Raw genomic sequence first — 18,122 nt, 5'->3', positions numbered from 1 at the left:
TGTGTGGAATGACGTGTGGAATGAGGTGTGGAATGATGTGTGGAATGATGTGTGGAATGAGATGTGGAATGATGCTTGGAATGATATGAGGAATGAGGATTGGATGATATTTGGAATGTTGTGTGGAATGATGTGTGGAATGCTTTGTGGAATGATGTGTGGATTGAGGTGTGGAATGAGGTGTGGAATTAGGTGTGGAATGATGTGTGCAATGATGGGTGGAATGCTGTGTGGAATTATGTGTGGAATGATGTGTGGAATGATGTGTGGAATGGTATGTGTAATGATGTATTGAATGATGTGTGGAATGCGGTGAGGAATGATGTGTGGAATGAAGTGAGGAAAGATGTGTGGAATGATGTGTGGAATGAGGTGTGGAATGAGGTGTGGAATGAGGTGTGTAATGAGGTGTCGAATGAGGTGTGTAATGAGGTGTGGAATGAGGTATGGAATGATGCGTGGTATGTGACTTGGAATGATGTTTGGAAAGATGTGTGCAATGATGAGTGGAATGATTTGTGGAATGAGGTGTGGAATGAGGTGTGGAATGGTGTGTGGAATGATGTGTGGAATGAGGTGTGGAATGATGGAAGTAATGATGTTTGGAAGGATGTGTAGAATAATGCGTGGAATATGGTGTGGAATGATGTGGAATGTGATGTGGAATGATGTTTGGAATGATGTGTGGGATGATGTGTGAAATGAGGTGAGGAATGAGGTATGGGCTGATGTGTGGAATGATGTGTGGAATGTTGTGCGGAATGATGTGGAATGATGTGTGGAATGATGTGTGCAATGATGAGTGGAATGAGGTGTGCAATGAGGTGTGGAATGAGGTGTGGAATGATGTGTGGAATGCTGTGTGGAATGAGATGTGGAATGAGATGTGGAATGAGGTGTGGAATGATCTATGCAATGATGTGAGGAATGCGGTGTGGAATGCGGTGTGGAATGATGTGCAGAATGATGTGTGCAATGCTGTGTGGAATGCTTGTGGAATGATGTTTTGAATGATCTGTGGAATGATGTGTGGAATGATCTGTGGAATGAGGTATTGAATGATGTGTGGAATGATGTGTGGAATGAGGTGAGGAATGATGTGTGAAATGAAGTATGGAATGATGTGTGAATGATGTGTGGAATGATGTGTGGAATGATCTGTGGATATGATGTGTGGAATGAGGTCTGGACTGATGTGTGGAATTATATGTGGAATGATGTGTGGAATGTGTGTGGAATAATGTGTGGAATGATGTGTGGAATGATGGTTGAAATTAGGTGTGGAATGAAGTGTGGAATGAAGTTTGGAATGATGTGTGGAATGACGTGTGGAATGAAGCGTGGAATGATATGTGGATTGAGGTGTGGAATGAGGTGTGGAATGAGGTGTGGAATGATGTGTGGAATGATGTGTGGAATGATGGATGTAATGATGTTTTGAATGATGTGTGGAATGATGCGTGGAATATGGTATGGAATGATGTCGAATGTGATGTGGTATGATGTTTGGAATGATGTGTGGAATGATGTGTGGAATGAGGTGAGGAATGAGGTATGGACTGATGTGTGGAATGATGTGTGGAATGTTGTGCGGAATGTTGTGGAAAGATGTGTGGAATGATGTGTGGAATGATGTGTGGAATGAGGTGTGGAATGAGGTGTGGAATGAGGTGTGGAATGTTGTGTGGAATGAGGTGTGGAATGATATTTGGAATGAGGTGTGAAATGCTGTGTGGAATGAGATGTGGAATGATGCGTGGAATGATATGTGGAATGAGGAGTGGATGATATTTGTAATGTTGTGTGGAATGATGTGTTGAATGATGTGTGGAATAAGGTGTGGAATGATGTGTGCAATGATTTGTGGAATGATGTTTGGAATGATTTGTGGAATTATTTGTGGAATGAGGCGTGGAATGATGTGTGGAATGAGGTGTGGAATGATGTGTGGAATGTTGTGTGCAATGATGTGTGGAATGCTGTGTGGAATGATGTGTGGAATGCTGTGTGGAATGAGATGTGGAATGATATGTGGAATGAGGTATGGAATGATATTTGGAATGCTGTGTGGAATGCTCTGTGCAATGATGTGTGGATTGCGGTGTGGAATGCGGTGTGGAATGATGTGCGGAATGATGTGTGCAATGCTGTGTGTAATGCTTGTGGAATGATGCGTGGAATGACGTGTGGAATGATGTGTGGAATGATGTGTGGAATGATAAGTGGAATGATGTATTGAATGATGTGTGGAATGATGTGTGGAATGAGGTGAGGAATCATGTGTGAAATGAAGTGTGGAATGATGTGTGGAATGTGGTCAGGAATGAGGTATGGACTGATGTGTGGAATGATGTGTGGAATGTTGTGCGGAATGTTGTGGAATGATGTGTGGAATGATGTGTGCAATGATGAGTGGAATGAGGTGTGGAATGATGGATGTAATAATGTTTGGAATGATGTGTGGAATGATGAGTGGAATATGGTGTGGAATGATGTGGAATGTGATGTGGAATGATGTTTGGAATGATGTGTGGAATGACGTGTGGAATGTGGTCAGGAATGAGGTATGGACTGATGTGTGGAATGATGTGTGGAATGTTGTGCGGAATGTTGTGGAATGATGTGTGGAATGATGTGTGCAATGATGAGTGGAATGAGGTGTGGAATGATGTTTGGAATGAGGTGTGGAATGAGGTGTGGAATGTTGTGTGGCATGAGGCGTGGAATGATATGTGGAATGAGGTCTGAAATGCTGTGTGGAATGAGATGAGGAATGATGCGTGGAATGATATGTGGAATGAGGAGTGGATGATATTTGGAATGTTGTGTGGAATGAAGTGTTGAATGATGTGTAGAATGAGGTGTGGAATGATGTGTGCAATGATTTGTGGAATGATGTTTGGAATGATTTGTGGAATGATTTGTGGAATGAGGTGAGGAATGATGTGTGAAATGAGGTGCGGAATATGGTGGAATGATGTGTGGAATGATGTGTGCAATGATGAGTGGAATGATTTGTGGAATGAGGTGTGGAATGAGGTGTGGAATGAGGTGTGGAATGTAGTGTGGAATGAGGTGTGGAATAATATGTGGAATGAGGTGTGAAATGCTGTGTGGAATGATATGTGGAATGATGCGTGGAATGATATGTGGAATGAGGAGTGGATGATATTTGGAATGTTGTGTAGAATGATGTGTTGAAAGCTGTGAGGAATGAGATGTGGAATGATGTGTGCAATGATTTGTGGAATGATGTTTGGAATGAGGTGTGGAATGAGGTGTGGAATGTTGTGTGGCATGAGGCGTGGAATGATATGTGGAATGAGGTCTGAAATGCTGTGTGGAATGAGATGAGGAATGATGCGTGGAATGATATGTGGAATGAGGAGTGGATGATATTTGGAATGTTGTGTGGAATGAAGTGTTGAATGATGTGTAGAATGAGGTGTGGAATGATGTGTGCAATGATTTGTGGAATGATGTTTGGAATGATTTGTGGAATGATTTGTGGAATGAGGTGAGGAATGATGTGTGAAATGAGGTGCGGAATATGGTGGAATGATGTGTGGAATGATGTGTGCAATGATGAGTGGAATGATTTGTGGAATGAGGTGTGGAATGAGGTGTGGAATGAGGTGTGGAATGTAGTGTGGAATGAGGTGTGGAATAATATGTGGAATGAGGTGTGAAATGCTGTGTGGAATGATATGTGGAATGATGCGTGGAATGATATGTGGAATGAGGAGTGGATGATATTTGGAATGTTGTGTAGAATGATGTGTTGAAAGCTGTGAGGAATGAGATGTGGAATGATGTGTGCAATGATTTGTGGAATGATGTTTGGAATGATTTGTGGAATGATTTGTGGAATGAGGTGTGGAATGATGTCTGGAATGAGGTGTGGAATGATGTGTGGAATGTTTTGTGCAATGATGTGTGGAATGCTGTGTGGAATGTTGTGTGAAATGCTGTGTGGAATGAGATGTGGAATGATATGTGGAATGAGGTGTGGAGTGATATTTGGAATGCTGTGTGGAAAAACCTGTGCAATGATGTGTGGAGTGCGGTGTGTAAAGCGGTGTGGAATGATGTGCGGAATGATGTGTGCAATGCTGTGTGGAATGCTTGTGGAATGATTTTTGGAATGATGTGTGGAATGATGTGTGGAATGATGTGTAGAATGATTTGTGGAATGATGTACTGAATGATGTGTGGAATGATGTGTGGAATGAGGTGAGGAATGATGTGTGAAATGAAATATGGAATGATGTGTGGAATGATGTGTGGAATGATGTGTGGCATGATGTGTGGAATGATGTGTGGAATGATGTGTGGAATGAGGTGTGGACTGATGTGTGGAATGATGTGTAGAATGATGTGTGGAATGATGTGTGGAATGATGTGTGGCATGATGTGTGGAATGATGTGTGGAAAGAGTTCTTCAATGACGTGTGGAATGAGGGATGGAATGATGTGTGGATTGATGTGTGGAATGATGTGTAGAATGTTGTGGAATGAGTTGTGGAAAGTGGTGTGGAATGGAGTGTGGAATGATGTGTGGAATGATGTGTGGAATGACGATTTCAATGAGGTGTGTAATGAGGAATGGAATGAAGTGTCGATTGATGTGTGGAATTATGTGTTGAATATTGTGGAATGATACGTGGAATGATGTGTGGAATGGTGTGTGGAGTGAATTATGGAATGATATGTGCAATGGTGTATGCAATGATGTGTGGAATGAGGTATGGAATGAAGTGTGGAATGAGGTGTGGAATGAGGGATGGACTGATGTGTGGAATGATATGTGGAATGATATGTGGAATGAGGTGTGGAATGATGTGTGGAATGATGCGTGGAATGATATGTGGAATGAGGTGTGGAATGATGTTTGGAATAATGTGTGGAATGATGTGTGGAATGATGTGTGGAATGATGTGTGGAATGTTGTGTTGAATGAGTTGTGGAATGAGGTGCGTAATGATGCGTGGAATCATGAGTGGAATGAGCTGTGGAATAATGTTTGGAATAATGTGTGGAATGATGTGTGGAATGAGGTTTGGAATGAGTTGTGGAATGAGGTGTGGCATGATTATTGGAACGATGAGTGGAATGAGGTGTTTAAATGAATTGTGGAACGATTTGTGGAATGATGTATCGAATGATGTTTGGAATGATGTGTGCAATGATGTGTGGAATGCTGTGTGGAATGCGGTGTGGAATGATGTGCGGAATGATGTGTGCAATGCTGTGTGGAATGCTTGTGGAATGATGCGTGGAATGACGTGTGGAATGATGTGTGGAATGATGTGTGGAATGAGGTGAGGAATCATGTGTGAAATGAAGTGTGGAATGATGTGTGGAATGATGTGTGGAATGATGGGTGGAATGAGGTGTGGAATGAGGTGTGGAATGAGGTGTGGAATGAGGTGTGGAAAGTTGAGTGGCATGAGGTATGGAATGATACGTGGAATGAGGTGTGAAATGCTGTGTGGAATGAGATGTGGAATGATGCGTAGAATGTTATGTGGATTGAGGTGTGGAATGAGTTGTGGAATGAGGTGTGGAATGATGTGTGGAATGATGTGTGGAATGATGGATGTAATAATGTTTGGAATGATGTGTGGAATGATGCGTGGAATATGGTGTGGAATGATGTGGAATGTGATGTGGAATGATGTTTGGAATGATGTGTGGAATGACGTGTGGAATGTGGTCAGGAATGAGGTATGGACTGATGTGTGGAATGATGTGTGGAATGTTGTGCGGAATGTTGTGGAATGATGTGTGGAATGATGTGTGCAATGATGAGTGGAATGAAGTGTGGAATGATGTTTGGAATGAGGTGTGGAATGAGGTCTGAAATGCTGTGTGGAATGAGATGAGGAATGATGCGTGGAATGATATGTGGAATGAGGAGTGGATGATATTTGGAATGTTGTGTGGAATGAAGTGTTGAATGATGTGTGGAATGAGGTATGGAATGATGTGTGCAATGATTTGTGGAATGATGTTTGGAATGATTTGTGGAATGATTTGTTGAATGAGGTGAGGAATGATGTGTGAAATGAGGTGCGGAATATGGTGGAATGATGTGTGGAATGATGTGTGCAATGATGAGTGGAATGATTTATGGAATGAGGTGTGGAATGAGGTGTGGAATGAGGTGTGGAATGTAGTGTGGAATGAGGTGTGGAATAATATGTGGAATGAGGTGTGAAATGCTGTGTGGAATGATATGTGGAATGATGCGTGGAATGATATGTGGAATGAGGAGTGGATGATATTTGGAATGTTGTGTAGAATGATGTGTTGAAAGCTGTGAGGAATGAGATGTGGAATGATGTGTGCAATGATTTGTGGAATGATGTTTGGAATGATTTGTGGAATGATTTGTGGAATGAGGTGTGGAATGATGTCTGGAATGAGGTGTGGAATGATGTGTGGAATGTTTTGTGCAATGATGTGTGGAATGCTGTGTGGAATGTTGTGTGAAATGCTGTGTGGAATGAGATGTCGAATGATATGTGGAATGAGGTGTGGAGTGATAGTTGGAATGCTGTGTGCAAAAACCTGTGCAATGATGTGTGGAGTGCGGTGTGTAATGCGGTGTGGAATGATGTGCGGAATGATGTGTGCAATGCTGTGTGGAATGCTTGTGGAATGATATTTGGAATGATGTGTGGAATGATGTGTGGAATGATGTGTAGAATGATTTGTGGAATGATGTACTGAATGATGTGTGGAATGATGTGTGGAATGAGGTGAGGAATGATGTGTGAAATGAAATATGGAATGATGTGTGGAATGATGTGTGGAATGATGTGTGGCATGATGTGTGGAATGATGTGTGGAATGATGTGTGGAATGAGGTGTGGACTGATGTGTGGAATGATGTGTAGAATGATGTGTGGAATGATGTGTGGAATGATGTGTGGAATGATGTGTGGAATGATGTGTGGAATGATGTGTGGAATGATGTGTGGAATGATGGGTGGAATGAGGTGTGGAATGAGGTGTGGAATGAAGTTTGGAATGATGTGTGGAATGATGTGTGGAATGATGCGTGGAATGATATGTGGATTGAGGTGTGGAATGAGGTGTGGAATGAGGTGTGGAATGATGTGTGGAATGATGTGTGGAATCATGGATGTAATGATGTTTGGAATGATGTGTGGAATGATGCGTGGAATATGGTTTGGAATGATGTGCAATGTGATGTGGAATGAAGTTTGGAATGATGTGTGGAATGATGTGTGGAATGAGGTGAGGAATGATGTATGGACTGATGTGTGGAATGATGTGTGGAATGTTGTGGAATGTTGTGGAATCATGTGTGGAATAATGTGTGGAATGATGAGTGGAATGAGCTGTGGAATGAGGTGTGGAATGAGATGTGGAATGAGGTGTGGAATGTTGTGTGGAATGAGGTTTGGAATGATGCGTGGAATGATATGTGGAATGAGGAGCGGATGATATTTGGAATGTTGTGTGGAATGATGTGTTGAATGATGTGTGGAAGGAGATGAGGAATTATGTGTGAAATGAAGTGTGGAATGATGTTTGGAATGTTGTGTGGAATATTACGTAGAATGATGATTGGAATGATGTCTGGAATGATGTATGGAATGATGTGTGGAATGCTGTGTGGAATGATGTGTGGAATGATGTGTGGAATGATGTGTGGAATGATGTGTGGCATGATGTGTGGAATGATGTGTGGAAAGAGTTCTTCAATGACGTGTGGAATGAGGGATGGAATGATGTGTGGATTGATGTGTGGAATGATGTGTAGAATGTTGTGGAATGAGTTGTGGAAAGTGGTGTGGAATGCGGTGTGGAATGATGTGCGGAATGATGTGTGCAATGCTGTGTGGAATGCTTGTGGAATGATTTTTGGAATGATGTGTGGAATGATGTGTGGAATGATGTGTAGAATGATTTGTGGAATGATGTACTGAATGATGTGTGGAATGATGTGTGGAATGAGGTGAGGAATGATGTGTGAAATGAAATATGGAATGATGTGTGGAATGATGTGTGGAATGATGTGTGGCATGATGTGTGGAATGATTTGTGGAATGATGTGTGGAATGAGCTGTGGACTGATGTGTGGAATGATGTGTAGAATGATGTGTGGAATGATGTGTGGAATGATGTGTGGAATGATGTGTGGAATGATGTGTGGAATGATGTGTGGAATGATGTGTGGAATGATGGGTGGAATGAGGTGTGGAATGAGGTGTGGAATGAAGTTTGGAATGATGTGTGGAATGATGTGTGGAATGATGCGTGGAATGATGTGTGGATTGAGGTGTGGAATGAGGTGTGGAATGAGGTGTGGAATGATGTGTGGAATGATGTGTGGAATGATGGATGTAATGATGTTTGGAATGATGTGTGGAATGATGCGTGGAATATGGTGTGGAATGATGTGCAATGTGATGTGGAATGAAGTTTGGAATGATGTGTGGAATGATGTGTGGAATGAGGTGAGGAATGATGTATGGACTGATGTGTGGAATGATGTGTGGAATGTTGTGGAATGTTGTGGAATCATGTGTGGAATAATGTGTGGAATGATGAGTGGAATGAGCTGTGGAATGAGGTGTGGAATGAGATGTGGAATGAGGTGTGGAATGTTGTGTGGAATGAGGTTTGGAATGATGCGTGGAATGATATGTGGAATGAGGAGCGGATGATATTTGGAATGTTGTGTGGAATGATGTGTTGAATGATGTGTGGAAGGAGATGAGGAATTATGTGTGAAATGAAGTGTGGAATGATGTTTGGAATGTTATGTGGAATATTACGTAGAATGATGATTGGAATGATGTCTGGAATGATGTGTGGAATGATGTGTGGAATGCTGTGTGGAATGATGTGTGGAATGATGTGTGGAATGATGTGTGGAATGATGTGTGGCATGATGTGTGGAATGATGTGTGGAAAGAGTTCTTCAATGACGTGTGGAATGAGGGATGGAATGATGTGTGGATTGATGTGTGGAATGATGTGTGGAATGACGATTTCAATGAGGTGTGTAATGAGGAATGGAATGAAGTGTCGATTGATGTGTGGAATTATGTGTTGAATATTGTGGAATGATACGTGGAATGATGTGTGGAATGGTGTGTGGAGTGAATTATGGAATCATATGTGCAATGGTGTATGCAATGATGTGTGGAATGAGGTATGGAATGAGGTGTGGAATGAGGTGTGGAATGAGGGATGGACTGATGTGTGGAATGATATGTGGAATGATATGTGGAATGAGGTGTGGAATGATGTGTGGAATGATGCGTGGAATGATATGTGGAATGAGGTGTGGAATGATGTTTGGAACAATGTGTGGAATGATGTGTGGAATGATATGTGGAATGATGTGTGGAATGTTGTGTTGAATGAGTTGTGGAATGAGGTGCGTAATGATGCGTGGAATCATGAGTGGAATGAGCTGTGGATTAATGTTTGGAATAATGTGTGGAATGATGTGTGGAATGAGGTTTGGAATGAGTTGTGGAATGAGGTGTGGCATGATTATTGGAATGATGAGTGGAATGAGGTGTTTAAATGAAGTGTGGAACGATTTGTGGAATGATGTATGGAATGATGTTTGGAATGATGTGTGCAATGATGTGTGGAATGAGGTGTGGAATGAGGTGTGGAATGAAGTGTGGAATGAGGTGTGAATTGATGTGAAGAATGATGTGTGTAAAGCTGTGTGGAATGACGCGTGGAATTACGTGTGGAATGATGTGTGGAATGAGGTGTGGAATGTGGTGTGGAATAATATTTGGAATACTGTGTGGAATGATGTGTGGAATGATGTGTGGAATGACGTGTGGAATGAGGTGTGGAATGATGTGTGGAATGATGTGTGGAATGAGATGTGGAATGATGCGTGGAATGATATGAGGAATGAGGATTGGATGATATATCGAATGTTGTGTGGAATGATGTGTGGAATGCTTTGTGGAATGATGTGTGGATTGAGGTGTGGAATGAGGTGTGGAATGAGGTGTGGAATGATGTGTGCAATGATGGGTGGAATGCTGTGTGGAATTATGTGTGGAATGATGTGTGGAATGATGTGTGGAATGGTATGTGTAATGATGTATTGAATGATGTGTGGAATGCGGTGAGGAATGATGTGTGGAATGAAGTGAGGAAAGATGTGTGGAATGATGTGTGGAATGAGGTGTGGAATGAGGTGTGGAATGAGGTGTGTAATGAGGTGTCGAATGAGGTGTGTGATGAGGTGTGGAATGAGGTATGGAATGATGCGTGGTATGTGACTTGGAATGATGTTTGGAATGATGTGTGCAATGTTGAGTGGAATGATTTGTGGAATGAGGTGTGGAATGAGGTGCGGAATGGTGTGTGGAATGATGTGTGGAATGAGGTGTGGAATGATGTTTGGAATGATGTGTGGGATGATGTGTGAAATGAGGTGAGGAATGAGGTATGGACTGATGTGTGGAATGATGTGTGGAATGTTGTGCGGAATGTGATGGAATGATGTGTGGAATGATGTGTGCAATGATGAGTGGAATGAGGTGTGCAATGAGGTGTGGAATGAGGTGTGGAATGATGTGTGGAATGCTGTGTGGAATGAGATGTGGAATGAGATGTGGAATGAGGTGTGGAATGATCTGTGCAATGATGTGAGGAATGCGGTGTTGAATGCGGTGTGGAATGATGTGCAGAATGATGTGTGCAATGCTGTGTGGAATGCTTGTGGAATGATCTGTTGAATGATGTGTGGAATGATGTGTGGAATGATCTGTGGAATGATGTATTGAATGATGTGTGGAATGATGTGTGGAATGAGGTGAGGAATGATGTGTGAAATGAAGTATGGAATGATGTGTGAATGATGTGTGGAATAATCTGTGGAATGATGTATTGAATGATGTGTGGAATGATGTGTGGAATGAGGTGAGGAATGATGTGTGAAATGAAGTATGGAATGATGTGTGAATGATGAGTGGAATGATGTGTGGAATGATCTGTGGATATGATGTGTGGAATGAGGTCTGGACTGATATGTGGAATGACGTGTGGAATGATGTGTGGAATGATGTGTGGAATGATGTGTGGAATAATGTGTGGAATGATGTGTGGAATGATGGTTGGAATGAGGTTTGGAATGAAGTGTGGAATGAAGTTTGGAATGATGTGTGGAATGACGTGTGGAATGAAGCGTGGAATGATATGTGGATTGAGGTGTGGAATGAGGTGTGGAATGAGGTGTGGAATGATGTGTGGAATGATGTGTGGAATGATGGATGTAATGATGTTTTGAATGATGTGTGGAATGATGCGTGGAATATGGTATGGAATGATGTCGAATGTGATGTGGAATGATGTTTGGAATGATGTGTGGAATGATGTGTGGAATGAGGTGAGGAATGATGTATGGACTGATGTGTGGAATGATGTGTGGAATGTTGTGCGGAATGTTGTGGAGAGATGTGTGGAATGATGTATGCAATGATGAGTGGAATGAGGTGTGGAATGAGGTGTGGAATGTGGTGTGGAATATTGTGTGGAATGAGGTGTGGAATGATATTTGGAATGAGGTGGGAAATGCTGTGTGGAATGAGATGTAGAATCATGCGTGGAATGATATGTGGAATGAGGAGTGGATGATATTTGGAATGTTGTGTGGAATGATGTGTTGAATGATGTGTGGAATGAGGTGTGGAAAGATGTGTGCAATGATTTGTGGAATGATGTTTGGAATGTTTTGTGGAATTATTTTGGAATGAGGCGTGGAATGATGAGTGGAATGAGGTGTGGAATGATGTGTGGAATGTTGTGTGCAATGATGTGTGGAATGCTGTGTGGAATGATGTGTGGAATGCTGTGTGGAATGAGATGTGGAATGATATGTGGAATGAGGTATGGAATGATATTTGGAATGCTGTGTGGAATGCTCTATGCAATGATGTGTGGATTGCGGTGTGGAATGCGGTGTGGAATGATGTGCGGAATGATGTGTGCAATGCTGTGTGGAATGCTTGTGGAATGATGCGTGGAATGACGTGTGGAATGATGTCTGGAATGATGTGTGGAATGAGGTGAGGAATGATGTGTGAAATAAAGTGTGGAATGATGTGTTGAATGAAGTGTGGAATGATGTGTGGAATAATGTGTTGAATGATGTGTGGAATGATGTGTGGAATGAGGTGTGGACTGATGTGTGGAATGATGTGTGGAATGATCTGTGGAATGATGTGTGGAATGATGTGTTGAATGATGTGTGGAATGATGTGTGGAATGATGTGTGGAATGTTGAGTGGCATGAGGTATGGAATGTTACGTGGAATGAGGTGTGAAATGCTGTGTGGAATGAGATGTGGAATGATGCGTGGAATGATATGTGGATTGAGGTGTGGAATGAGGTGTGGAATGAGGTGTGGAATGATGTGTGGAATGATGTGTGGAATGATGGATGTAATAATGTTTGGAATGATGTGTGGAATGATGCGTGGAATATGGTGTGGAATGATGTCGAATGTGATGTGGAATGATGTTTGGAATGATGTGTGGAATGACGTGTGGAATGTGGTGAGGAATGAGGTATGGACTGATGTGTGGAGTGATGTGTGGAATGTTGTGCGGAATGTTGTGGAATGATGTGTGGAATGATGTGTGCAATGATGAGTGGAATGAGGTGTGGAATTATGTTTGGAATGAGGTGTGGAATGAGGTGTGGAATGTTGCTTGGCATGAGGCGTGGAATGATATGTGGAATGAGGTGTGAAATGCTGGATGGAATGAGATGAGGAATGATGTCTGGAATGATATGTGGAATGAGGAGTGGATGATATTTGGAATGTTGTGTGGAATGATGTGTGCAATTATTTGTGGAATGATGTTTGGAATGATTTGTGGAATGATTTGTGGAATGAGGTGAGGAATGATGTGTGAAATGAAGTGTGGAATGATGTGTTGAATGATGTGTGGAATGATGTGTGGAATGATGTGTGGAATGATGTGTGGAATGAGTTGTGGAATGATGTTTGGAATGATGTGTGGAATGATGTGTTGAATGATGTGTGGAATGATGTGTGGAATGAAGTGTGGAATGATGTGTGGAATGATGGGTGGAATGAGGTGTGGAATGAGGTGTGGAATGAAGTTTGGAATGATGTGTGGTATGAGGTGTGGAATGATGCGTGGAATGATATGTGGATTGAGGTGTGGAATGAGGTGTGTAATGAGGTGTGGAATGATGTGTGGAATGATGTCTGGAATGATGGATGTAATGATGTTTGGAAAGATGTGTGGAATGATGCGTGGAATATGGTGTGGAATGATGTGGAATGTGATGTGGAATGATGTTTGGAATGATGTGTGGAATGATGTGTGGAATGAGGTGAGGAATGAGGTATGGACTTATGTGTGGAATGATGTGTGGAATGTTGTGCGGAATGTTGTGGAATGATGTGTGGAATGATGTGTGCAATGATGAGTGGAATGAGGTGTGGAATGAGGTGTGGAATGAGGTGTAGAATGAGGTGTGGAATGTAGTGTGGAATAAGGTGTGGAATGATATGTGGAATGAGGTGTGAAATGCTGTGTGGAATGATATGTGGAATGATGCGTGGAATGATATGTGGAATGAGGAGTGGATGATATTTGGAATGTTGTGTAGAATGATGTGTTGAAAGCTGTGTGGAATGAGGTGTGGAATGATGTGTGCAATGATTTGTGGAATGATGTTTGGCATGATTTGTGGAATAATTTGTGAAATGATGTGTGGAATGATGTGTGGAGTGAGGTGAGGAATGATGTGTGAAATGAAATGTGGAATGATGTGTGGAATGATGTGTGGAATGATGTGTGGAATGAGGTGTGGACTGATGTGTGGAATGATGTGTAGAATGATGTGTGGAATGGTGGAATGATGTTTGGAATGATGTGTGGAATGATGTGTGGAATGATGTGTGGAATGAGGTGTGGAATGAAGTTTGGAATGATGTGTTGAATGATGTGTGGATTGATGCGTGGAATGATATGTGGATTGAGGTGTGGAATGAGGTGTGGAATGAGGTGTGGAATGATGTGTGGAATGATGTGTGGAATGATGGATGTAATGATGTTTGGAATGATGTGTGGAAAGATGCGTGGAATATGGTGTGGAATGATGTGCAATGTGATGTGGAATGATGTTTGGAATGATGTGTGGAATGATGTGTGGAATGAGGTGAGGAATGAGGTATGGACTGATGTGTGGAATGATGTGTGGAATGTTGTGGAATGTTGTGGAATGATGTGTGGAATGATGTGTGGAATGATGAGTGGAATGAGCTGTGGAATGAGGTATGGAATGAGATGTGGAATGAGGTGTGGAATGTTGTGTGGAATGAGGTGTGGAATGATGCGTGGAATGATATGTGGAATGATGAGCGGATGATATTTGGAATGTTGTGTGGAATGATGTGTTGAATGACGTCTGGAAGGAGGTGAGGAATTACGTGTGAAATGAAGTGTGGAATGATGTTTGGAATGTTATGTGGAATGTTACGTAGAATGATGATTGGAATGATGTCTGGAATGATGTGTGGAATGATGTGTGGAATGCTGTGTGGAATGATGTGTGGAATGATGTGTGGAATGATGTGTGGAATGATGTGTGGCATGATGTGTGGAATGATGTGTGGAATGAGTTCTTCAATGACGTGTGGAATGAGGGATGGAATGATGTGTGGATTGATGTGTGGAATGATGTGTAGAATGTTGTGGAATGAGTTGTGGAATGAGGTGTGGAATGGGGTGTGGAATGATGTGTGGAATGATGTGTGGAATGAGGATTTCAATGAGGTGTGTCATGCGGAATGGAATGAAGTGTGGATTGATGTGTGGAATTATGTGTTGAATGTTGTGGAATGATACGTGGAATGATGTGTGGAATGGTGTGTGGAGTGATGTGTGGAATGATATGTGCAATGGTGTATGCAATGATGTGTGGAATGAGGTATGGAATGAGGTGTGGAATGAGGTGTGGAATGAGGGATGGACTGACGTGTGGAATGATATGTGGAATGATATGTGGAATGAGGTGTGGAATGATGTGTGGAATGATGCGTGGAATGATATGTGGAATGAGGTGTGGAATGATGTTTTGAATAATGTGTGGAATGATGTGTGGAATGATGTGTGGAATGATGTGTGGAATGTTGTGTTGAATGAGTTGTGGAAGAGGTGCAGAATGATGCGTGGAATGATGAGTGGAATGGGGTGTGGAATAATGTTTGGAATAATGTGTGGAATGATGTGTGGAATGAGGTTTGGAATGAGTTGTGGAATGAGGTGTGGCATGATTATTGGAATGATGAGTGGAATGAGGTGTTTAAATGAAGTGTGGAACGATTTGTGGAATGATGTATGGAATGATGTGTGCAATGATGTTTGGAATGAGGTGTGGAATGAAGTGTGGAATGAGGTGTGGAATGAGGTGTGAATTGATGTGAAGAATGATGTGTGTAAAGCTGTGTGGAATGACGCGTGGAATTACGTGTGGAATGATGTGTGGAATGAGGTGTGGAATGAGGTGTGGAATGATATTTGGAATACTGTGTGGAATGATGTGTGGAATGATGTGTGGAATGACGTGTGGAATGAGTGTGGAATGATGTGTGGAATGATGTGTGGAATGAGATGTGGAATGTGGTGTGGAATGAGGTGTGGAATGATGTGTGCAATGATGGGTGGAATGCTGTGTGGAATTATGTGTGGAATGATGTGTGGAATGATGTGTGGAATGGTATGTGTAATGATGTATTGAATGATGTGTGGAATGCGGTGAGGAATGATGTGTGGAATGAAGTGAGGAAAGATGTGTGGAATGATGTGTGGAATGAGGTGTGGAATGAGGTGTGGAATGAGGTGTGTAATGAGGTGTCGAATGAGGTGTGTAATGAGGTGTGGAATGAGGTATGGAATGATGCGTGGTATGTGACTTGGAATGATGTTTGGAATGATGTGTGCAATGATGAGTGGAATGATTTGTGGAATGAGGTGTGGCATGAGGTGTGGAATGGAGTGTGGAATGATGTGTGGAATGAGGTGTGGAATGAGGTGTGGAATTGTGTGTGGAATGATGTGTGGAATGATATGTGCAATGATGCATGCAATGATGTCGGCAATGTTGTGTGGAATGAGGTGTGGAATGATGTTTGGAATAATGTGTGGAATGATGTGTGGAATGATGTGTGGAATGATGTGTGGAATGATGTGTTGAATGAGTTGTGGAATGAGGTTTGGAATGATGTGTGGAATATGGTGTGGAATGATGCGCGGAATTTGGTGTGGAATAATCTGTGGAATGATGTGGAATTTGATGTGGAATGATGTTTGGAATGATGTGTGGAATGATGTGTGGAATGATGTGTGGAATGAGGTGAGGAATGATGTGTGGAATGAAGTGTGGAAAGAAATTTGGAATGATGTGTCGAATAACATCTGGAATGATGTATAGAATGATGTGTGGAATGATGTTTGGAATGATGTGTGGAATGATGCGTGGAATGTTATGTGGAATGTGATGTGGAATGATGTTTGGAATAATGTCTGGACTGATGTGTGGAATGATGTGTGGAATGATGTGTGGAATGAAGTGTGGAATAAGGTGTGGAATGAGGTATGGACTGATGTGTGGAATGATGTGTGGAATGATGTGTGGAATGAGATGTGGAATGGTATGTGGACTGAGGTGTTGAATGATGTGTATAATGATGTTTGGAATAATGTGTGGAATGATGTGTGGAATGATGCGTGGAATGATGCGTGGAATGTGACGTGGAATGATGTTTGGAATGATGTGTGGAATGGTGAGTGGAATGATGTGTGGAATGATTTGCGGAATGAGTTGTGGAATGAGGTGTGGAATGAGGTGTGGAATGACGTATGGACTGATGTGTGTAATGATGTGTGGAATGAGGTGTGGATGGTGTTTGGAATGATGTGTGGCATGATGTATGGAATGAGTTGTTCAATGCCATGTGGAATGATGCGAAGAATGATATGTGGAATGAGGTGTGGAATGATGTTTGGAATAATGATTGGAATGATGTGTGGAATGAGGTGTTTAAATGACGTGTGGAATGATGTGTGCAATGAAATGCTGAATGATTTGTGGAATGAGGTGTGGAATGATGTGTGGAATGAGATGTGGAATGATATGAGGAAGGAGGATTGGATGATATTTGGAATATTGTGTGGAATGGTGTGTGGAATGCTGTGTGGAATGATGTGTGGAATGAGATGTGGAATGATGTATTGAATGATGTGTGGAATGATGTGTGGAATGAGGTGTGGAATGAGGTGTGGAATGATATTTGGAATGCTGTGTTGAATGATTTGTGGAATCACGTGTGGAATTATGTGTGGAATGAGGTGTGGAATGATGTGTGGAATGATGTGTGGAATGAGATGTGTGGAAAGATGTGTGGAAAGATGTGTGAAATGATGTGTGGAACGAGATGTAGAATGATGTGTGGAATGAGATGTGGAATGATGTGTGGAATGATGTGTATAATGATGCGTGGAATGATATGAGGAATGAGGATTGGATGTTAATTGGAATGTTGTGTGGAATGATGTGTGGAATGAGGTGTGGAATGACGTGTGGAATGATGTGTGGAATGATGTGTAGTATGATGTGTGGAAAGATGTGTGGAAAGATGTGTGGAATGATGTGTGGAACGAGATGTAGAATGATGTGTGGAATGAGGTGTGGAATGATGTGTGAAATGAGTTGTGGAATGATGCGTGGAATGATGCGTGGAATGATATGTGGAATCAGGTGTGGAATGATATTTGGAATGCTGTGTGGAATGATGTGTGCAATGAAGTGTGGAATGATGTGTGCAATGCGGTGTGAAATGATGTGTGGAATGATGTGTGCAATGCTTGTGGAATGATGTGTGGAATTATGTATTGAATGATGTGTGGAATGATGTGAGGAATTATGTGTGAAATGAAGTGTGGAATGAAGTGTGGAATGGTGTGTGGAATGATGTGTGGAATGATGTGTGTAATGATGTGTGGAATGAGGTGTGGAATTATGTTTGGAATGATGTGTGGCATCATTTTTGGAATGATGTGTG

The sequence above is a fragment of the Pristiophorus japonicus genome, unplaced genomic scaffold, assembly GCF_044704955.1.
Source record: "Pristiophorus japonicus isolate sPriJap1 unplaced genomic scaffold, sPriJap1.hap1 HAP1_SCAFFOLD_30, whole genome shotgun sequence".
Taxonomy (NCBI): Eukaryota; Metazoa; Chordata; class Chondrichthyes; family Pristiophoridae; genus Pristiophorus; species Pristiophorus japonicus.
This window is presented reverse-complemented; position numbering follows the sequence as displayed.